This window comes from Moschus berezovskii, chromosome 26 (genome assembly GCF_049115385.1).
Source record: "Moschus berezovskii isolate FMDL1 chromosome 26, NW_MosBer_1.0, whole genome shotgun sequence".
In the NCBI taxonomy this organism is placed as follows: Eukaryota; Metazoa; Chordata; class Mammalia; order Artiodactyla; family Moschidae; genus Moschus; species Moschus berezovskii.
The window spans coordinates 12,265,395-12,279,728 of NC_142485.1; the positions used below are offsets into that span (position 1 = coordinate 12,265,395).

The following is a 14,334-nucleotide window of genomic DNA, read 5'->3' on the forward strand; positions in this document are numbered from 1 at the left end:
GAAATTACAACATAGAATTTCAAGTGATCGGAACTGATCCTCTAGTTTCCTCATACTTTTCAGACTCCCATGGGCAAAGATTGACCTGGCCTGGCCCGCATTAGCTGGTACCGTCTGTTCTCCCCACAGCAGAGAACAGCAGAGTCTGTCCCCAGCTGATCCCTCCAGACTACTGTGACAGAGATGAGTTCCCATGACCAACTACCACACGGAACAAAGTGGAAAAGAGCAGTTTGTAAGGTCTGCTTCATCATTTGCTTCACATTCCTTTCTTTTATTTCCTTCTTTTTTCCCCCTAATACTATGGCTGTTCTTAATTCTACCTACACATTAAAATCACTGGGGGAGCCTTTAAAGAGTAGTGATGCCTAAGCCACATTCCCTGATACTTTTTTTTTCCCTAAACAAGTGACATTAAACATTTTTTGGCTTCTTTATTTTTGGCTGCACTGGGTCGGTCCTCTTTGTTGCCGCTTGCAGGCTTTCTCTAGTTGCGGCGAGTGGGGCTACCCTTCGCTGTGGTGTGAGGGCTTCTCGTTGCGGTGGCTTCTCTTGCTGCAGAGCAGAGGCTGTAAGGTGCCGAGACTTCAGTAGCTGTGGCATGTGGGCTTGGTCATTGCCGTGCACACAGGCTTAGTTGCCCCATGGCATGTGGGATCTTCCCAGACCGGGGATCAAACCCGTGTCCCCCGCATTGGCAGGTGGATTCTTAACCCCTGGACCACCAGGGAAGTCCTCTCTGATACTGATTACATTGGTCTGGGATGGGGTTCCCCCATGGAAATACCTTCAGGTGATTAAAATCTCTGGTTGGGCTGAGAACTATGGGTGTAACAGCTTTACATTCATCACGTCGATTCCCACCATGAGGTCTTCGCTTCTGATGTTCCTCTGCCTGGAATACCCTCTTCTTTTCTGTTTTCCTGTTGACCAACCAGCTGTGCCACTCAAGTCAGCTGCTTCTACTGTCTTATTCGAGAGAGGAAAGCAGCAAAAGATGTAGTCCTGAGCTGGGGAAATAATACACATTAGTCGCACATAACGTTCCTATGTGAAGACAAAATGGTCTAATACCAGAAGTAGGTGCAGTCAGAGCTCAGAGGAGGGAGAATTCAGGGAGGGCTGGAGCAGTCACGGAAATTTGTGTAGAGGAAAGGGCTGGACTGAGCGTCCATGGGTGTTGGGGTTTGGGGAAGGAGGCGAGGATAGGGGACTTCAGGCAGAGGGATGGCGTGAGTGAATGGGTACAGGCTGGAATGATCCGGGCATGTGCTGGGGGCAAGGAGAAGATTTGCTTGACTAGACAGAAAGTGCAGCCCTTCCCCCTCCTTCTGCCTCTCACTCATCCCCACCAGGCTTCCTGGAAGGTCACCGTGGATTCCACTTCATCAGGAGCTGTTCTGTACTGTTTGGTCATTTTCTCTGTCTTCCTTTCTTGTCTTTCAGGCTTTTATTTAAGGGCACTGATCCACGATGGATTTTAGATCTTGTTGGATGCAGCCACGTCCATAGATGGCCCGTACTTGTCAAAAGCAGTGATCTACTCCCCTAGTGTATCTCTTCCAACTTTGTTGTCTTCAACTGCACACTGTATGTGAAGTTTTTTAAATTCCGTACCCCACCAGAATAGTTTAGAAGAGCCCCAGACCAGGCCAGCTGCCTGTGTGCTTCTGACGTGCTCCTCTAGTTTCGCCATATCTGTGTCATCACTCCAAGGTCTCACGTCTAGTAAGAGGGAAGACTTGGCAACAAGGGCTGGGTTTTTGGCTTTCTTTGACTCGCGCTGTGCAAGGCATTCTTCTCTTAGCCTCTTGGCTTCTTCCCTTTCCCCTTCCTCTTCAGACCCAAAGAGGTCACTCTCATCACCATCTTTACTATCTGTAGCTCCACTTTCTATGGTGTCTTCACACTAGTAGGGCCATACTTGCCCCAGACTTTCTGCACTCCTGGCAGGCTGACCTTTCGTAAGACTTGATGTGACTGTGACCTACCACCATAGGTCATGGCACAAGGTGACAGGTGGTGGGCCCGAGATGGCTTCAAATACTACCCCATTGGCTCGTGATGGTATATGTCTCTTGATGTAGATTTTGTCTGCCGAGTAAGTCACCGAGCACCTGGCAGCCGATGGGGCGTCTCAGGTTTCCAATATCCAAGGCATGGGCTGATGGGGGCCTGGGCAGCAGTGGAGGAAGAGGGGAGCTCAGGCGGTCAGCACCAAGTGCTAAGACGAAAAAGGACGTTTGGTCAGTTTCATGTGTATATCTCTAGACCCCACCAACAAATCTGTAAGCAATAGGAAACTGGGACTATATATAAGTTGGGACTTCAATTCAGTTCAACATATTACTTACTGAGTGCCAGTTCTAGGCTTTTGGGATTCAACTAATCCCAAACAGAGTATCTACCTCTTTTGAGCTGAGATTCTAGGCAGGGGTGATACAGACAACAATAAACACTATAAATAATATATGTAGGTAAATTACATAGTCTCTTGAAAAGTATAAGTACCAGGGAAAAAAGAAAAAGAACAGGGTAAGAGGAACCAGGAGCGAGTAGGTGAGTGTGCATGTGTGTGTTTGTGTGTAAAGTTATTAAATGGAAGGTGTTAAATTCAAGGTCTGACAAAGTCTCATTGAGAAGGTGAGTACCGACCGAAGACTTGAAGGAAATGTGGATCTCTGGGAGAAAAAGAGCCCTAGACAGCAAAAAGATTTCTGTGTTGCAGCAGGCCTGGCCTCTTGAGAAGCACAGAGGCCATGTGGATGAGGCCCAGTGTTGGAGGAGACAGTGATGGGAGAGGAGGCCAGAGAGACAATAGAGATCTGGACCATGTTGGGGTCTCAAAAGCCACCCTGTGGGCTTTGGCCCTTGTGGGTTTCAGGCAGATGAGTGACATGATCTGAATGGTGTTTTTAAAAGATGTCTTGGGGTGCTGGATTGAAATAGACAATGGGGGTTGGGGATAGAGCGCCGGCAAAGGTATAAGCCAGGAAGTCCATCGTGAGATCAGTGTTTCCAGACATGGCTGAGCCCATGCAAGTCAGTGAAAGAGGACCTTCAAAGCATTCACATGGGAAGGCATTATCGTATGTGTGATCAAGAGTTTCATTAGAAGATGCCCATTATTTCCGTTGGGCTTCCAGGATAGCTCAAACGGTAAAGAATCTGCCTGCAGTGCAGGAGACCTGGGTTCGATCCCTGGGTTGGGAAGATCCCCTGGAGAAGGGCACGGCAACCCACTTCAGTATTCTTGCATGGAGAATCCTGTGGACAGAAGAGCCTGGTGGGCTCTAGTCCACGGGGTCGTAGAGTTGTACACGACTGAGCGACTAATACAGCAACATTATTTAGATTCTCGACCAGACTGAATAAGCCTGACCATCCAGCTTGGCTTCAAGAGACAGTTCTCTCCCTTGGAATTGCCTGGCAGTCCAGTGTTAAGACTCTGAGCTTCCCCTGCAGGGGGCACAGGTTCGAGTCCTGGTTGGGGAACTAAGATCCCACATGCTGAGCAGCGCAGCGCCTCTACCCACAAAAGGGACATTTGTCTCCCCTAATCAACACACACAACTTTGTCACAGATGGTAAGGTATGCGATGGGCTTTGAAGATGATTTTAAAAGAGGTTCACGGCATTTCAAGCAAGTAAGAGACTAAAATATAATGGATGTCATTCCAAAGTATCCATTTTGAGTGGGACAGTATTTTGATGTCTAAGCCCTGTTATGTCTGTTAAAAAAAATTCTGTTACTTTATAATATTTCTTCCTCTGTACTCCCCGCTTCTGCTGAGCAGGGGCTTGGCACTCAGCACGCAGTACACTCAGTAAGCACTTGGGGAATGGAATTAAGCCTTGGGCATGCTGGTATGTGCTCATTTGCAAGGCAGTATTAAAAATTCCATTTGAATTTCCAAATCCAGCTAGTTTCAATGGGGCAACGTCTTTTTTTTTTTTTTCCCTTAAAGAGAAGTGAGACCTGCATATTTAAAAGAAGTTCTTTACCTCCACCCCGCCTTCCCTGCCCTCCCCTCCCACCCACCAACGAGAAGCCAAGGTGACCACTTTCTGTTCAGTTTCTTACAAGTCCATTTAAATGAACATGCAGCCAGGGGGGTAATCAGCCTGTCACCCGGTCAGCAACACTGTTGAGTGGTTTCTCTGAGTATTAGTCACCAAGAAAGGATACCGAAGAAATTGAAACCATCAACTTTGTCCTCGTGTTGCTCCGAATCTGCCAAGGAAACCAGGAACCATGAAGGCAATAAAGACATTTACAAAGACACGCTAGTGGGCGATTCCAGGAAGGAGACTCCTTATTGCCAAATGTGCGTGTATCATTGTAAATCCCTCAATAGCACGATGTTCGTTATTCCCGTAACGAACCTCTGAAACAAGATCACAGTGTCCTAGCTGCAAAGAACCCTGCTAAGAACCCATCTTAGCCAGACCTCTCCCTCTGTGAGCTGGAAACCCGAGGCCCAGGTATGTGAAGTGCGTCACCCTGGGTCACCCAGGGAGCAGGAGGGGCTGGAACCAGGTCTCTGGACTCCCAGTTATTTCCTAAAGTTCAGAGTGAGAGGAAGCTTGATGAAGCTGGGAGAAAAGCTTGATTTGGCAGGAGGAGAAAGAACAGGCAGCTAGGGGGAAAAGTACATAATGGTTTGTCATTTCACAGAGGAGGGGACCAGGCAGGGAAGATGTACTTGTTCATCTGAGGGATGTGGAAGGGGAGGGGGTTCACAGCAGGGGGACCCCTCGGTCCAGAGTCACAAGAACATAAGCTTTTGATTATTATTTTCTGAGCTGACCCTTCCACAGCTGAGGAGGTGGTTGGAGAAGTCAGGAGTGCCAGACTGAATGAAGGCCAGCCGGGCGGTAATGACATGGTGCAGGCCTCGGTGATAAATGGGATTTTTCAGCTGGTGTGTTTCAGTCCCAACCACTGAGCTGGAACAAAGACCCCAGACGAGGGACACCCAAGGGAGAGATTCACCTACTCCCATGACCCATTTGCTTCAGCTCACAGCAGGGAGCAGATGGGGGTGAGCCTTGCAAAGCCATCCAGCCAGGACCTTCCCATTGTAGCAAAGCCTGAAAACGGAGTCTGTCCAGCTGTCCATTTTGGGTCCCTGCTCCAAATGGAAAAAAAAGCAGCAGGACCTATGCTGGTGATTCTCTGCAGTGTTCTGGCTGTGGTTCACTGGGGAGTGAGATAGTGGGGAGGTGGGAACCCGGGTCTTTACGATGAGCGGCCCTGTGAACAGCCCTGCCAGGGGACTTGTTGCTGCCCTGAAAATAGTTTAATCGATACTGTCTTTCTAGATTCCATATATATACATTAATGTACAATTAATGTATTAATTATTACTTATTAGTTAATAAATAATGTATTAATTAATAAAAAATATTTATTATCCTCTTTCTGACTTACTTCACTCTGTATAATAGGCTCTAGGTTCATCCACCTCAGGACTCAAATGCATTTCTTTTTATGGCTGAGTAATATTTGACTCACTGGAAAAGACTCTGATGCTAGGAAAGGTTGGGGGCGGGAGGGGAAGGGGACGACAGAGAATGAGATGGCTGGATGGCATCACCGACTCTGTGGACATGAGTTTGAGTGAACTCCGGGAGTTGGTGATGGACAGGGAGGCCTGGCGTGCTGTGATTCATGGGGTCACGGAGAGTCGGACACGACTGAGTGACTGAACTGAACTGAGCTGAATATTCCATTGTGTACACGTACTACAGCTTCTTTATCCATTCATCTGTCATGATGGGCATCTAGGCTGCTTCTGCGTCCTTGTTATTATAAATAGTGCTGCACTGAACATTGGGATACATGTGTCTTCTGCAATCCCACTCCAGGCACATACTCTATGTTTGAATTTTCTGGCTCCGAGGCACATGGGATCTTAGCTCCCAGACCAGGAATCAAACCTGCACTCCTGAGTGGAAGGTGAAATCTTAATCACTGGATCGCTAGGGCCGTCCCAGGGCCCACATTCTGAGGAGCAAGCCTTTCAAAGGGAATTCATGCAAGTCCAACTTTCTAAAACCCTCGCCTGGAGAACGGCCTTCCCAGCTCTTTCTACCTGAGGGCTTCCATCTTTTAGAGTACTTTGCATATTCTCCGCCTTTTCTAGACATTTCTAGCCCTTCCTCTGAACCAACCTCTCCTCTGAAGGCTGGTGGCCCTGAGCATCTGTGCTGCTCCTTTGGCTTCAGCATCCGTGGTCCATAGTTCTCCTATGCTTGTTATTTCCCCAACTCGATTGCAGCTACCTGGGTTTCCCCTCTGGCTCCCTCCCTCTGTCTCGGGATAGCCAGGATTCTGTGAGTACAGAAGCCCTGACTTGATCTGCCCTCTTGGAGCCTGGATCTTCTCTCCTGTGCCCTTTGTCACCTTGCTCAGTTGGCCCCAAGAATCCTCGGTGGGCGCCATCTCTCTGTCCCTGTTGCCCAGGACTCTGTTTCTAGAACAATAGGATGGAGTGTGTTCCTCTCCTAAGAGAGGGCTGAGTTCCGGAATGGGGGTAAGAGTTCCCTCTTGGCAGAGCTGGGCCGGCCCAGTCAGGCGGCCAAGGGACCATTGATCTGAGTCCAGTGAAAAAGTGGCTTCTCGGGAGCCCTGGATCCAGGCCCACTTCCAGACAACTTCTTCTTTCAACGCGCTTTCATGTGTTTTAACTGCACAAACACACCAGTTCCCCGCTGTCCCTGAGAGATGCGATGGTGGTGGAGATGACCACAGCGGGGGTCAGGAGGAAGGGCCGGTGGGGAGGGTGGGCTGGGGGCGTCTTGCTGTATTGAGACCTTGCCGTGCTCAGGGCTGAGGTGACATTGTGGGTCGGCAGATACAGTTGTTTGGACGCTCTGTCTCCTGCGACAACTTGGTGACACCTACACATAGACGTGAGTGTAGGGCGTATTCACACACAGACATCTCACCTCTTTCTTCTGCCTTTTATACCTCCCTCTGATTTTCACACACACACGCACACACACACACACATACACTCACTCACAAACACTTAACCAATTAAGTCCGTCGAGCGCTATTTGAGGATGATGGTGTGGAATTGTGCCGGAGTCGTGTCCGGCGTCATTAAATGTCAGCATTAACAATACGGCACTTGGCAATCAAGGCCGCTCTGTGGCTGTTAGTCATTAATCACCATCTGACAGTCCTGAATTGGAAACGAGGAGTCTGTTCACATGTGCTCTGTGGACCCAGTTACCCTCTCGGTAATCAGTCTTGGAAAACTTTTCTTTGACTCTCTGCCTGTGAGGGCCCCTGTCCTGGCGAGGGGACGGGGGTCCTTAGGCTGAGCCCCTCTCCTCCCCTTCTTCCCCCTCCCCTTCCCCTCCTTCTTCTCCTCCAGCTGCAGAAAGGAGCCCAGGTCCTAAAAAAACAGGGGAGAGAGGAGCATATTGTTTTTGGCCGAAGCTTTCCCTCTTAGGCCTGTTTTATGTAGCCTTGTTTTTCTGTTTTGGCCCCACGGCCAGGAAAGTTCTTTTTCTCCCTGAAGAAATCCTGAAAGACAGCAGGGAGCTCGGTTCTGTTCCAAAAGCTGGTGGGGCCAGTTCGTCAAGTGCGTCCTCAGGTGTGGACCCTGTCTGGTAGATGCGAGGCGGGTGTTTGACGAATTTGGGGGCTCGCTTCCAGCCACGTGGGTCTGAATTTCCATGGGTCTTCTGGGTCCCTTTGCAGAATTGAGACGGAAGACTGTTTCTCCTTGGGGTCCAATCTCAGCACCTCGCTACAGCCCTACTCATTTGTTTCGGGAACATCCACTGAGCGCCTGGGATGAGCCAGGCATGGGCTGGACCCTCGGGTGGCAGCGGTGCACACAGACCCTGGTCCCTCTCTTGGGGTGGCGGCTGTGAGTGGGTGAGCCGGGGCTCAGAGACAGAGCCTGTGTGGCCCCAGGCTTGCTCTCTGTCGGGGAGTCTCTTCCTCTGCATTCTTGCGTGTGCTGCGAGCCTGCTGGCTCCTCCTCGGGCACGAGCATCTGGGAAAATGGTCCCGTTCCAGAACTTTCCCATCCGACGTCTCGTTCCCAGCAGCCCCTGCTCTCTGCCAGGTGGGGGCTGCTCCCCAACAGGTGAGCACTGATGTCTTCAGACATGTCGCCTTCTCCCTGGACCCCTTTCACAAACACATCTAATGATGTCTTTTCAGGATTTTGTTCCTTAACTCCAAGGAATGAGTTGAGTGGGAAGCCACCGTGGCGAGTTGGTAGAAGAAGCAGGTCAGTGATGGCCTTGTCCCCACGTGGGTCTCCTCTGCCTGCCTTGAGGGCTCGCCACTGCAACCAGGATTCCCCAGGGTGACCGCCGTGTCCCCAGACCCACCTCTGTGCTGACGAGAAGGAAAGATTTCAGGTATCAGTGCAGGGCATGCCTCCTCTCTGTCTTCCCTGGTGGGGTCCCTCCTCTCTCACCCAGTGAAGGACTTCAGTTTATAGATGCTGACCAATGCTTAAACCCTTTCGCTGTTTTCCAATTAAATAGAATTCAGCAAACTTTCACTGACTGTCCATCACATACCTGGAGCTGTCCCAGGCACTCAGGGAACACAAAGATAAAGAAAAGATCCTTCTTGCCTTTAAGGAATTTATGGGCTGGCAGAGGCATGGAGAAGGCAATGGCAAGCCACTCTAGTACTCTTGCCTAGAAAACCCCATGGATGGAGGAACCTGGTGGGCTGCAGTCCGTGGGGTCGCTAAGGGTCGGACACGACTGAGCAACTTCACCTTCACTTTTCACTTTCACACATTGGAGAAGGAAATGGCAACCCACTCCAGTGTTCTTGCCTGGAGAATCCCAGGGACGGGGTAGCCTGGTGGGCTGCCGTCTATGGGGTCGCACAGAGTCGGACACGACTGAAGTGACTTAGCAGCAACTTAGCAGAGGGCTTCCCAAGTGGCACTAGTGATAAAGAACCACCCGCCAATTCAGGAGACCTGAGAGATGCAGGTTGGATCTCTGGGACAGGAAGATCCCCTGGAGGAGGGCATGGCAACCCACTCCAGTATTCTTGCCTGGAGAATCCCATGGACAGAGGAGCCTGGTGGGAGCTGCAAAGAGTTGGACATGACTGAAGTAACTTAGCACGACTTAGCATATATGGAGGGTGATGAGGGGTCCTCTTATAGCGAAGAACTAGAAAGAGGATAACATAAGGGGCTCAAGGGACTCAGAGCGAGGGAAACTGACAAGTGGCTGGGGCCAAAGGACCATCGAACTCGTGGGGAAGGGAAGAAGGAACATCTGGATGGACTGATCTATATCGGTCAATTCATGGCAGACTTGAAAGCCAGATTAAAGGTTTGGCCTTAGGTAGATAAGACCTATGGGTTTCCAGGAGTAAGAAACACACCCTTGCCTATTTCATAAAAAATATATCTTTCAGATAGAGAGAAGGCTGAGTTCCCCCTCAAGCTTTACATTCCAGGCCAGAACCATGTAATTATAGGTTGATTTGAGTGATCATCAGTTGAATTTTTGTCTCTATCAGCAGTTATTCATGCCACAGCTCTGGGAGCTGGAAAAACCTTGAAGCCTTGTCCTGGGGTGTCCCCGTGACTCTGAGAGGTCCTGGCAGCGCCAGCTCTACCTCCGTCTCCCTCTGGCTTGCATGGGTTCGCAGCCCTGCCTCGCTTCTGTGGCTGGTGGCCCTGCGCGCAGGGTGACTGAGTGGTCTGGTTTCTTAGCCCCAGCATCCCTTCTTCTCCCAATTCACCCGCTCCTGGTTCTTCCAGGGCCCAGGCTGCATTTTTGTCCTCTGTGGGGGCACAGCTACAGGGGCTAGTGTCTGCATGGCAGGGGAAAACCCGGCTGCTGATCGGGTGTGAACTTCTGAGCCCGAGACAGTCTCCCTGCGTCACCTGCCTGACTGTACTCAGCCTTCATGGCATGGCCGCAAGGTCACGTTCCCAGAGACTCTCCCCAACCACCCATGAAACAGTTTGTCATTGCTGCCACCACAGTTTATAATTATTTTTTCAGAGGTTTATTTGTTTGGCTGTAGTGCGTCTTTGTCACTGCACTTGGGTTTTCTTTGGTTGTGGAGAAAGGGGGCTACTATCTAGGTGCGGTGCTCTGGCTTCTGCCTGCAGGGGCTTCTCTTGTTGCAGACTCTAGAGTGTGCAGGCTTCGGGAGTCATGGTGCATGGGCTCGAGAGCCGCTAGCTTGTGGAATCTTCCTGGACCAGGGATCAAACCGGTATCCCTTCCATTGCAAGGTGGATTCTTAACCACTGGACCACTAAGGAAGGGCCTCAGTTTATAGTTATATATTGATCGGTTTTGTTTTCTCCCCACATTAGTCTGTAAGCGCCGTGAAGGCAGGTGCTGAGTGTCGTTTTGCTCACAATTGTATACCCGTGTGCCAGGTGTGTCTTGGGTGCTCAGGAGGTGATGTGGAATGAATGCCTTGGGTCTGTCTGGTGCCTGGATGATCTCACAGCTGGCTGGGCTTTTACCCAGTGGCCTGCTGCTGCTGCTGCTAAGTCACTTCAGTCGTGTCTGACTCTTTGTGACCCCATGGACTGTAACCCACCCGGCTCCTCTGTCCATGGGATTCTCCAGGCAAGAATACTGGACTGGGTTGCCATTTCCTTCTCCACACAGTGACCTAGGGATAGGGAAACTATGGGATTTCTCTCTCTTTTTCAGAAGGAAAGGGAGAGCAGAAAACGGGAAGTGAGCAGCCATGAAAATGAATGAAATAGTACCATTTGCAGCAACATGGCTGGACTGGAGACGATCATACTAAGGGAAGTGAGCCAGAGAAAGACAGATATCATATGATATCACATATGTGGAATCTAAAAAAAAAAAATACAGGTCAACTTACTTACAAAATAGAAATGGACTCACAGACATAGAAAACAAGCTTATGGTTACTAGAATTGGAGGAGGATAAGTGAGAAACTTGGGATTAACATACACACCACCATATATAAAATAGCTAAACAATGAGATCCTACTGTATAGCACAGGGAACTGTATTTAGTATCTTGGAAGGACTGATGTTGAAGCTGAAACTCCAGTACTTTGGCCACCTGATGCGAAGAACTGACTCATTGGAAAAGACCCTGGTGCTGGGAAAGATTGAAGGCAGGAGGAGAAGGGGACGACAGAGGATGAGATGGTTGGATGGCATCACCTACTTGATGGACATGAGTTTGGGTGAACTCCAGGAATTGTGATGGACAGGGAGGCCTGGTGTGCTGTGGTCCATGGGGTTGCAAAGAGTCGGACATGACTGAGCAACTGAACTGAACTGAATAACCTATAATAAAAAAGAAGCTGAAAAGGAGTATGTATATGTAACTGAGTCAGTTTGCTCCATACCTGAAACTAACACCACATTGTAAATCAACTATATTTTAATAAAGAAATGAGGCCTGAGGAGGGTAAGCATGACTTGGCATTCTTGGGGACCACCCCCACCCCGGCCCCGCTCATGATCTGGCCCCATGGAGGATGCTTAGCTTGTTCAATAAGAGACGCTGGGAGATGGCCCTGGTTTCAGAGACCAACTTCTCCTTAGATGGAGTCCCCAGACCTGGGAGCCTGGCTTGAAAAAAACACCTATGGAAGTTCCAGAAAGAACCAAACAGCCCATTCCTGATCCCAACCGCCCTCCACCAGCCTGTTCTTAACAGCTTCTGAGCTTGGAAACCCCAAAGAAGTTTTGGGGACCATTCTTTTGCTTTACCCATGGACGAGCCACAGGGTGCTGGGGAGATGGGAGAGGAGAAGAGGAGGGAAGAAAACAGAGTTCAGAGCAGGGCTGGCCTGCGGGGAGCAGCGGGGGAGGGGTGGGGGGCACACCCACTTCCTCTTTCCCCACTTTCAAGGGGTCTCCCTGCTGAGCGGGCTTGAGGGTATGAGAACTGAGGAATCAGGGCAGTGGGCGAAGCCCTCAAGGCCCAAGGGATGGGGAGGAGACCCTTGACCCCAAAGGTGGTCCTCAGCCAGGGCTGGTACCACCCCAGGGGCGCTGGGAATGTATTTTGTCTCCACGATTGGTGGGCGTGGGCTGGGGGATGCCAGCAAGTAGTGTCAATTTTTTAAATTTGTTTTTGATTGGAGTATGGCTGCTTTACAATGTTGTGTGAGTCTCTGCTGCACTGCAGCATGAATCAGCTATAAGTACACAGAAACCCCTTCTCTTTTGAGCCTCCTTCCCACACCCCCCACCCCGCTAGGTCATCACAGAGCACTGAGCTGAGCTCCCTGAGCTATGCAACAGGTTTTTTGTTGTTGTTATTGAGTGACTATGTCGTGTCCGAGGCTTCTGCGACCCCATGGACTGTAGCCCGCCAGGTTCCTCTGTCCGTGGGATTTCCCAGGCAAGAATACTGGAGTGGGTTGCCATTGCCTTTTCCAAGCTGCAGCTTCTCAAGCTTCCCACCAGCTATCTATTTCACAGGTGGTGAAATATATGTGTGTATATAAAAATGCTACTTTCCGAGTCCAACAGGTAGTGTTTTGAGACCAAGGATGCTAACCTTTCTGCCCTACATGGGAGACACCTTCCCAGTCGGGAATTGTCTTGTTCCCAGGGTCCCATCTGAGAAACACGGAGATGAGAGAAAGATAAGGACTTTGATGCTTCCCTCTTGGGGGTATAGGATGCCCCATGGTTTCTTTCCATCCCCAGAGCTCCTGAGATCCACGGTGGGGAGAGTGGACAGGCCCACCCCTGACCACGGGGGCATGTGACACGGCCCTCAAGGACAGGCTGGATCACCGCCTCCTCATCCCCTCTTCACCCCCGCCGTATCCCACAGGCCCACAGGGCTCCCCAGCAGGCCCTGTGCACCCCGCCCCAGGCCTCTCCGGCTGTGACGGCTGTGACGTCTAACTTTTTCCATATGCGGGGCTGCTCCAGTATCAGAGAAAGGGGATATGGCCTGGAGAGCTAGAGGTGGGTGTGGGTGGAGATGAGGTGGTGGTGTGTGTGTCGGAGGGTTTGGGAAGAGGCTTTTTTTGGGGGGCTGTATTTCTGGGAAGGGGGCGGGGCTGGGGGAAGTGGATGGCCGCAGCCTCTGGCCTGTTGGGACGACGCCGTTGGCACCCAGAGAAATCCATCCAGCGGAGCCAACCCTCATTAATCATCCGGGCGGCTGAACTGCCAGCTCCTTTCAAGATCTTTCAAGAAGGGTTTTCACCCAAAATAGAGTTGAAAATGTGCTGGGCCCTACTCAGAATCCCATCAGTCTGGGCATTATGGAAAGTGTCGGGCAGGCTGTGACGGACAAGGCACACTCTGTTGCAGGGGTCCTGACTCCCACAGCCTGTCATATCAAGCGCCTGATCAAATTTGACAGCTTCATTTGTACCTACAGAATAGATAAAAGGGGCTGTTCATTGAAACAAATGGAGGGGAAGGGGTGGGGGAGGGACGGGAGGTGGGGGGAGAGGGGGCGAGTGTGTGCAGTGCTGGGGGGACGGATGGCACCAGGGACGGGGCGGGGGAGGGCCATGGTTATAGGGGCAAGGGGGTGCCAAGGAGGATGCTGCCAAGAGAGGTCTTTCCTGCAGCACCCCCGGAGAAGGGGGAGGGGTCAGGAGGAGACAGGTGAGTTTTAAGAAAAGGGGGCTGGCAATTGAGACCCCCACCTGTCAAGGTCACAGTGAGGGGCTCCCCAGCCCCTTTTGGGGGGTTCCAGGCCCCGAGGCTGTAATTGGAGCCAGGAAGCTGGCCCTGGAGCAGGAGAGTCCAGGGTGACTGGCTGTGATGCCGGGATGTGGGCCAGCACGTGGGAGGCGTGTCTCAGCTCCGAGCCCCAAGCTGAGGTTTGCGGGTGGCCCCCAGCACTGACTTCCTGAGGGTTACATCCGTAGGTGCCTCTGTGTTCCTTGCAGATGGCAGCTGGCCTGGAGGACATCCCCGTACCCCTGGCACAGTCCGGCTGTGGCTTTGTTCAGGCTGCCCCGCTGGCCTGGAAAGATCCCTTCTTCCTCCTTCCGGGGGGTTTAGTGAACAAGGGAGTCCTCCCAGACCCCCAGAGTGCTCCAAATGCCTCACAGTCTTCACAGCTCCCCTTCGTTTGTTAACGTCAGACTTTATGTCATGTTGTTAGTATGTGTTTATTTTCAGTTAATTTTATTTCAGTTTAATTTTTAAATTTTGGCTGTACAGGCTCTTCAACTGGGGGCTTCCCAGGTGATGCTAGTGGGAAAGAAACCAACTGTTCACGCAGGAGATGCAGGTTCAATCCCTGGGTTGGGAAGAGCCCCTGGAGGAGGGCACAGCAAAGCATTCCAGTATTCTTGCCTGGAGGATCCCACAGACAGAGGAGCCTGGAG

At 51.0% G+C, this 14,334-nt stretch overlaps 1 pseudogene; it reads right to left on the minus strand.

Annotated features, from left to right (window-relative positions):
* Positions 1-439: 439 nt before the first annotated feature.
* On the minus strand, positions 440-8,135 carry LOC129549255 (elongation factor 1-beta pseudogene; annotated as a pseudogene).
* Between the last annotated feature and the right edge of the window lie 6,199 nt (positions 8,136-14,334).